Source organism: Acomys minous, assembly GCF_964271855.1.
Source record: "Acomys minous genome assembly, chromosome: 9".
NCBI lineage: Eukaryota > Metazoa > Chordata > Mammalia > Rodentia > Muridae > Acomys > Acomys minous.
The window spans coordinates 106980354-106987347 of record NC_140490.1 but is presented as its reverse complement, the minus strand read 5'-3'; the positions used below and the strand labels follow the sequence as shown (position 1 = coordinate 106987347).

Sequence of the window (6994 nt, the reverse complement as noted above, 5' to 3'; positions counted from 1 at the left end):
TTCTAATGAGAGACAAAAAGGTATGGGTACAATGGGAGGAGCGGTAGAGAGAAACTAGGAGGAATAGAGGGAGGGGAATGTGTCATCAGGATAGATTATGTGAGGAAAAAAATCTATTTTCAATCAAAGGGGGAAAAGGAGAAATTGCTCTCCATGACCGGCCCATCTCTCCCACTTCCATCTCAATATGACAGGCATGGCCCACTAAAAACTCTTGTTATGGTGGCCTACCCTGCTCATTGGAGCCCTCTTAGCACCTCCTTGCTGCATACCCACTAAATTTCAGGAATATTGCCCTAGCTATGACAACCCCCCCCCCCTTAAAATATCTCCAGGTATTGTCATATATTACCTCTGGTGTGCTATTTTGTACACGTTACGAGCTACCAGGATTTTCTGTAAGTGTCTGATTTTTACAATACAAGAACTATAGCCTAAGGGATGAGTTTTTATAATCATTGCCTTTATTAAGAAAATAAACTGGGCTCGTACTGGCCTTCAGCCAGACTTGCACAGACTCTTCAGCAATGACACCTTCCCGGAAGTTCTTCGTTGGGGGGAGGAGCAACTGGAAGATGAACTGGAGGAAGAAGTATTTGGGTACTTGGGAGAACTCATCTGCACCCTAAATGCGGCCAAGTTACCAGCAGAAACCGAGGTGGCTTGTGCACTCAAATACACACACACACACCGCCTACATCGACTTCGCCTGGCATCAGTTAGATCCCCAAATTGCTGTGGCTGCACAAATCTGCTACAAGTGACCGATGGGGCCTTCACTGAGGAGATCAGCCCTTAGGAGCCACACGGGTAGTACTGGGGCACTCGGGAGAGAAGACACATATGTCTTCAGGGAGTCAGGTGAGTTGATTGGGCAGAAAGCGGCCCTTGCCCTAGCAGACTTGGAGTGATGGCCTGCACCTGCATCAGGGAGAAGTTGGATGAGAGGGAAGCTGGCGTCACTGAGAAGGTTGTTTTCGAGCAAACCAAGGTCATCACAGACAATGTGATGGGCGGGAACAAAGTCGTCCTGGCGTATGAGCCTATGTGGGCCATTGGCACTGGCAAGAGTGCGACAGCTCAACAGGTCCAGGAAGTACGTGAGAAGCGCAGGGGATAGCTGAAATCCAATGTCTCTGACGTGGTGCCTCAAAGCACCCGCATCATTTGTGGAGGTTCTGTGACTGGAGCAACCTGCAAAGAGCTGCCAAGCAAGCCGGGTGGACGTGGATGGCTTTCTCGTCGATGGTACTTCTCTCAAGCCTGAATTCGCAGACATCATCGTTGCCAAACACTAAGCACTGCCCATACCCCCCACCTGCCTGCTAAACCAGGACTAGGTTGCCACGAAGTGTGGTAACTGCTCCCACCAGTCAAAAGCTTCTGATGATGTCTTCAGCCCCATCTTGTGGCCTAATCCACACTGTACCTTCTTGAACCTTTCACACCTCCTTATGGTTGAGACCAGGCCATTCCCTTTACCACTTACGATGATTAGATGAAATATGTCACCCAGGTCTCTTCCTGGCTGAGGGTATAAGGGGTGGAACTGACTTAAGTCCCTTCAGTCCCCAGCAAGGGCAGGAGATTGAAATCACCTTCCTTTCTGTCCCTTTTCAGTGTACATTAAGGCCAAGATCCTCTTACCCAAGAGGCAAGTATGCTCGGCTGGCCACAGTGCCGAAGCCCTACTACTGTGTTTATGATCCATCCTACATGTAAGGGAACAAACACCTGACCAGAGAGAGGGGGGGAGGAGAGGGAGACGGAGAGGGAGAGGGAGAGGGAGAGGGAGAGGGAGAGGGAGAGAGAGAGAGAGAGAGAGAGAGAGAGAGAGAGAGAGAGAGAGAGAGAGAGAAGAAAAAAATTGTATGCAAAGAATTGTGAAGGCCATGGAACAAATGTTATTTCCCTCATAACATTTTGTTTTCTTTCTATAGGCTCCCCTTCACTCTGCAAGTGCAGTTACAGGATTTAGGCTAGAGCATGCAGCCTTGGTTCTTATTCTCCGTCCCAGAAATGACTTATGACCCTGAGCTCTGCATGACTACAGAACCCTGATCCTACCTAGACAGTGTGTCAGAGATTTTCTCCACTGGCTTCTCTTCCTGGCCTCTATAACTTGCCCATAACACTGTCAATGTTTGCCAGTATGCCTTAGGCCAGCCCCTAGGGACAGCCTTTTTTCTGCATCTGTCTGGTCTACGTATTTAACTTCAACTTTCAATTGGTACCAAGGCTGGTTTTGTTGACTTAGTCTACATTTTATCTTCTCCTTGCCCTTTTCTTATTTTAGGCTTTCTTTAAAGCATGCTCTGCCAGTCCTCAGTTTAGTGCTTTCAGCATCCACTGTCCTGAGGCAACACCTTTTCGGTACAAGATTTCTTTTCCTCCCCCAGCAGAGATATCTCATTATTTTTATGACTACCCACCCAAATCCCTCTTCAGGCATTCATGAGTCTAACCTTAAAACACAAGTAAACAAGTTTTTCCTTGGGAGTTCCCATTGCTGCTTTTAAAGTAAATAAATATGCCTCAGCACTCTGACCTCTTACCCATTCTCCACGCCAGTTTCACTAAGGTTTCTTTTGTAACCACTATTCCTCTTTGAAATATGTAAGTGAACAAAGGAAAATAGCCATTATCAAAACATGGATTAATAACGTCAGTTCTTTTGGATGGCTATTTTATGAATCTAATAAAGAATAATTATTTGATAAAAATGCTAAAGTACAATGAAAAGCTCATAATCAAAAAGCTTTCTATCATTGTGTTCAAAGGGAAAATGTTACCTATTTATATTCAGGAAATTGACTTCTTTCATTATAGCCTATCAAGAATATAATCTGTTTTAAGATGCTTATGTATGAACCTATTATAAAATTTTAATGCACTTTAGGATAAAGAGAGTAATGGAAAAAAAGAAATCCACAATATACTGAAAACATTATTTTTTTCATGAAGAGTGGTTATCCAATTGCTTGTAAATTACTTTCTAGCTCAGTGGAAGTCCACTTGCCTAAGTGCAAAGCCCAAAGTTTTAAACCGAGCATGGTGCTAAAAATTACTTTGTATTTAGAAAAGGACTAAAGTAGAAACATATAGGAAAGGAAAAGACTCCACATACCTGTTGATACAAATAAAACCATCAAAGAATAACAAATGAGAATGTAATTTGATCTTGCCATAATTACAGGTGTGCAACTTCTCTGAAGAGCTTCAAAAGAAGGGCAATTCAAGATCTATGAAAATGTGCTAGGCATGGACCAGATATTTGTAATCTCAGCACTCAGGACACAGAGACAAGAGGATGACCACAACGTCAAGAACATATTGGTCTACATAGCAAGTTCCAGGCCAGCCAGGAAAAAAGAAAACACAACTGAGAACATCTAATCCCTGAAAACGAGGCATAGCTACATAAATGTGAAGCTCTAAGTGGTCTATTTTCATCCAATATAATTATTAAGTATCACGTGAAACAATTAAAGTATGAATTCTCAGCATAGATTTCAAGTTATTTCTTTCATATATTTACTAATTTCTGTAATTTACATGACTGAGAAAATATTTGAGGGAAATCCATGCTAAAGGTAGAGCCCTGACAAGACTAGAATTCACATCAACTTCCCTGCTTCTGCCTCTCTAGGACCAGGATTACTGGTACAGGCACCACTGTACCGGATACTGAAGGCATTTTTAAAAAGACTTATATTGGTATTATCGAACATGTTCCTCTGAGCAAAACAGCTACCATCTACATGAGATCAGCTGTGTCCACTTGCAAGAATCTATCATGACTGGGCTTGTCAGGTGTTGCACATTCATTTACAGATGGGTTGAATAGACAGGACCGTTAGAAGCTCATCTGAGTTTTCAATCACTCTTTCCAGCCATTTGTATGCAGTGTTGCTCAAATTGCATGAGGGTCTCTAGGAATGCAGAGTATACAAACTGAAGCATTTAAGGAGGACCACCTCTGTATAGCTATGCAACTTGCATAATCCATGCTCAATGAAGGCTTTCCAGTGTGACTGCCTTGTGGTCATCCATACTCCTGCCAGGGATTATAAAGTAAGCCGAAAACACTGATTGGTTCCCCCAGAGTAAACTTTGGTGGAATTGTACTTTGGCTTGTTGTTGGAATCTGATGATGAGGGTGTAGTTGTCATTTATACGTCCTGTTGTTGTCTACCCAGTTCTAGACTGTATTATTGAGATAGGTATACTTAGAAGTTGCCAAGATTCCTATTTTAATTTCCTGACCTGAGAACATGGTCAGGAAGGATGGGGCTGCCTTTACCAGCAGAAATGGTGAATCAAAACCAATGTCAGATCCCTGAAGGAATCACAGAAATTAGTGCCTCCATCAAAGACTTGAAAGATGCAGGGGTGATGGTTATCATCACTTCACCTTTTAACTCTCCAATTTGGCCTATTCAGAAGACTGATGGATCTTGGAGAATGACAGTTGCCTCTCACACAAACTTGATCAAGCAGTTACTAACTCTGAGGGCAGCTATTCTTCTAGAACCTGCTATTGTTCTCAGTACCTGTCCATGAGGACCGTCAGAAGCAATTTGCTTTTATTTGGCAAGGCCCACTGTATATATACCTTTACAGTTTTGCCTCCAGGGTATATTAACTCTCTATCCCTGTGTTATAACTTAGTTTTGAGCAAACTGGTCACATACATACATACATACATACATATATACATACATACATACATACATACATACATACATACATACATACATACTTGGTTTCTCTGTGTGGCTGTCCTGGAATTTACTCTGTAGACTAGGCAGGTCTTGAGATAAAATAGCTACCTTCATCTGGCCCTGAATGCTGGGATTAAAGATGTGAGCCACCACACTCCACTTGATCCACTACACTGGTGGCATTATGATGATCTGACCAAGTGAGCAGGTGGTAGCAAGCGCTTTGAACCATTTTGCGGGGTTGACCGGCCAGTAACCTGTTGTCAGGTTGAATAAGGTGGACCAATTCCTTCCAGAGAAGAACAGTGCTTTGTACTTACTGGAATAGATGCCTATTTCAGATTTGGATTTGCTTTTCTGCATGTAGTGTTTCTGCCAAAACAACCATCTGCGAGCTTACAGGATATTGTATCCACTGTTACAATATTCTATGTAGCCTGCTTCTGACCTCAGTTCACTTACACTCATGGAATCTACTTGTCTTACCATGTTCCCCATTATCCTGAAGCAGCTTCCCTGGGAGAATGATGCTATCGCTTTCTGAAGACATAAGTACAGAGTCAATAATATGGCAGTACCCTGGAGGGCTGGAGCAGGGTTCTCCAGAACAGAGTATAGCCTTTGAATCAACATCCAATATATGGTACAATTTCTCCCAAAGCCAGGATATATGGGTCCAGGAATCAAGGGCTAGAAATGGAAATGGTTCCATTCACTCTCACTCCTAATGATCCACTAGGGAACGTTTTGCTTCCCATGTCTACAACCTTAAGTTCTGATGGCCTCAGAATTTTGCTTCCAGATGGAAGAACGCTTCCAAGTATTCCATTGAAATGGAAGCTCAGGCTTCCCCCTAGCCACTTTGGGCTTCAGATGCTGTTAAAACAACAGGCAAAAAACAATATCAGTTTTAGGAGGGGTAATTTATCCCACTAATAAGGGGAAATTAGATTGCTTCTTCACAATGGCAGCAAAGAAGATTATGTCTGGAGTGTAGGAGATTCTTTAGAGCATCTCTTGGTGTTACCATGTCCTATGACTAAAGTCAATGAAAACTACAACAACCAAATCCAAGTAGGATGTCAAAAGATCCACAAATAAAGGTATAAGTTGTTTCTTCAGGAAGATAACAAAGCCCTGCTGAGGTACTTTCTGAGAGTAAGAAATATAGAATGGGCAGTGAATGAAGGTAGTTATAAATATCAGCTAAAGCCATGTGGCCAGTTGCAGAAATATGGATTGTAGTTGACATGCGTTCTTCTGTCTTGTTTTGTTAATAATGTGTTTGTGCGTATATCGATGTTACTTAAGTGATGTTTATGTCTTCCCATTTATTTATTTATTATTCAATATAACATCAACTGTAGTAATATCAATGTTTAATCATATTTAAGCTATGGCTACTAAAATGATGTCTCTCAAAGAACATTGCCACCTATTCTGAAACCTATGGTGCATTTGTGATTTTTACATGGAGTAGTGATATCATATTGGGAGTAATTATGGCCTGGTTATTGTTTTAATTTATCAATTAACTATAGCTTGAGCAGATGTGTAGGCCCAGTGCAGGCAGACACAGGCATTTTGAAGTCATGGCTGTGTTGCCTATGCCTATGAAATGCCATGTGCAGAAGATAGCATTTCAGTCCTTCTCCATGCCCTCTAGCCTTTACACTCTTTCTGCCCCCTCTCCTGCAATAATGTTCTATTTAGGTCCAGGCACTCAACCATCACTTGTTCTCAACACCTTGGGCAGTCATGCATTGCATTCCCTGCTGCTCATTTGCAAAGAGCTTTCTCTGATTAAAGCCCAGGGTAACACTTGTCTATGAGTACAAACATAAGTATCTAGAAAGCAGTTTGGCACCATGACAATTTAGCTAAGCAACAGGAATTAAGTACCCCCCCCTCCAGGCTCTACAACATCCTCAGCCATCAGTTTAGGAATTTCTTTCTGTGCAGGAGAATAAGTTATCCCCACAACTATAATCCTGTAGTTGTACCAGCAGATGCATCTTGTCAGGCAGACTAGTGTTATAGATTGTAAGGCTCTACAATCTGGATAAGACTGTTGATGTCTTCTGACTGCAGTAGCCTATGTAGCTCTATGAAAGCTAGCCAACAGGGAAAAGCTTCCACCTCAGTTCCAACTTGACCTATCTGTATCTTGCAAACAAAGGATGCTGTGCCTTCAGGAACAGGGTTTTCTCCTCTTGTTCTGGTTAGTAACACAGTAGAGTGTCAAGAACCTGTATTGTTTTGGGGTACAA

General features: G+C 42.3%; 1 pseudogene across 1 annotated transcript; it reads left to right on the top strand.

Moving 5' to 3' along the window:
• Positions 1-521: 521 nt before the first annotated feature.
• Positions 522-1493, top strand: LOC311604639 (triosephosphate isomerase-like; annotated as a pseudogene). Its single transcript has one exon. The product of its transcript is annotated as a triosephosphate isomerase-like (transcript).
• Positions 1494-6994: the final 5501 nt, after the last annotated feature.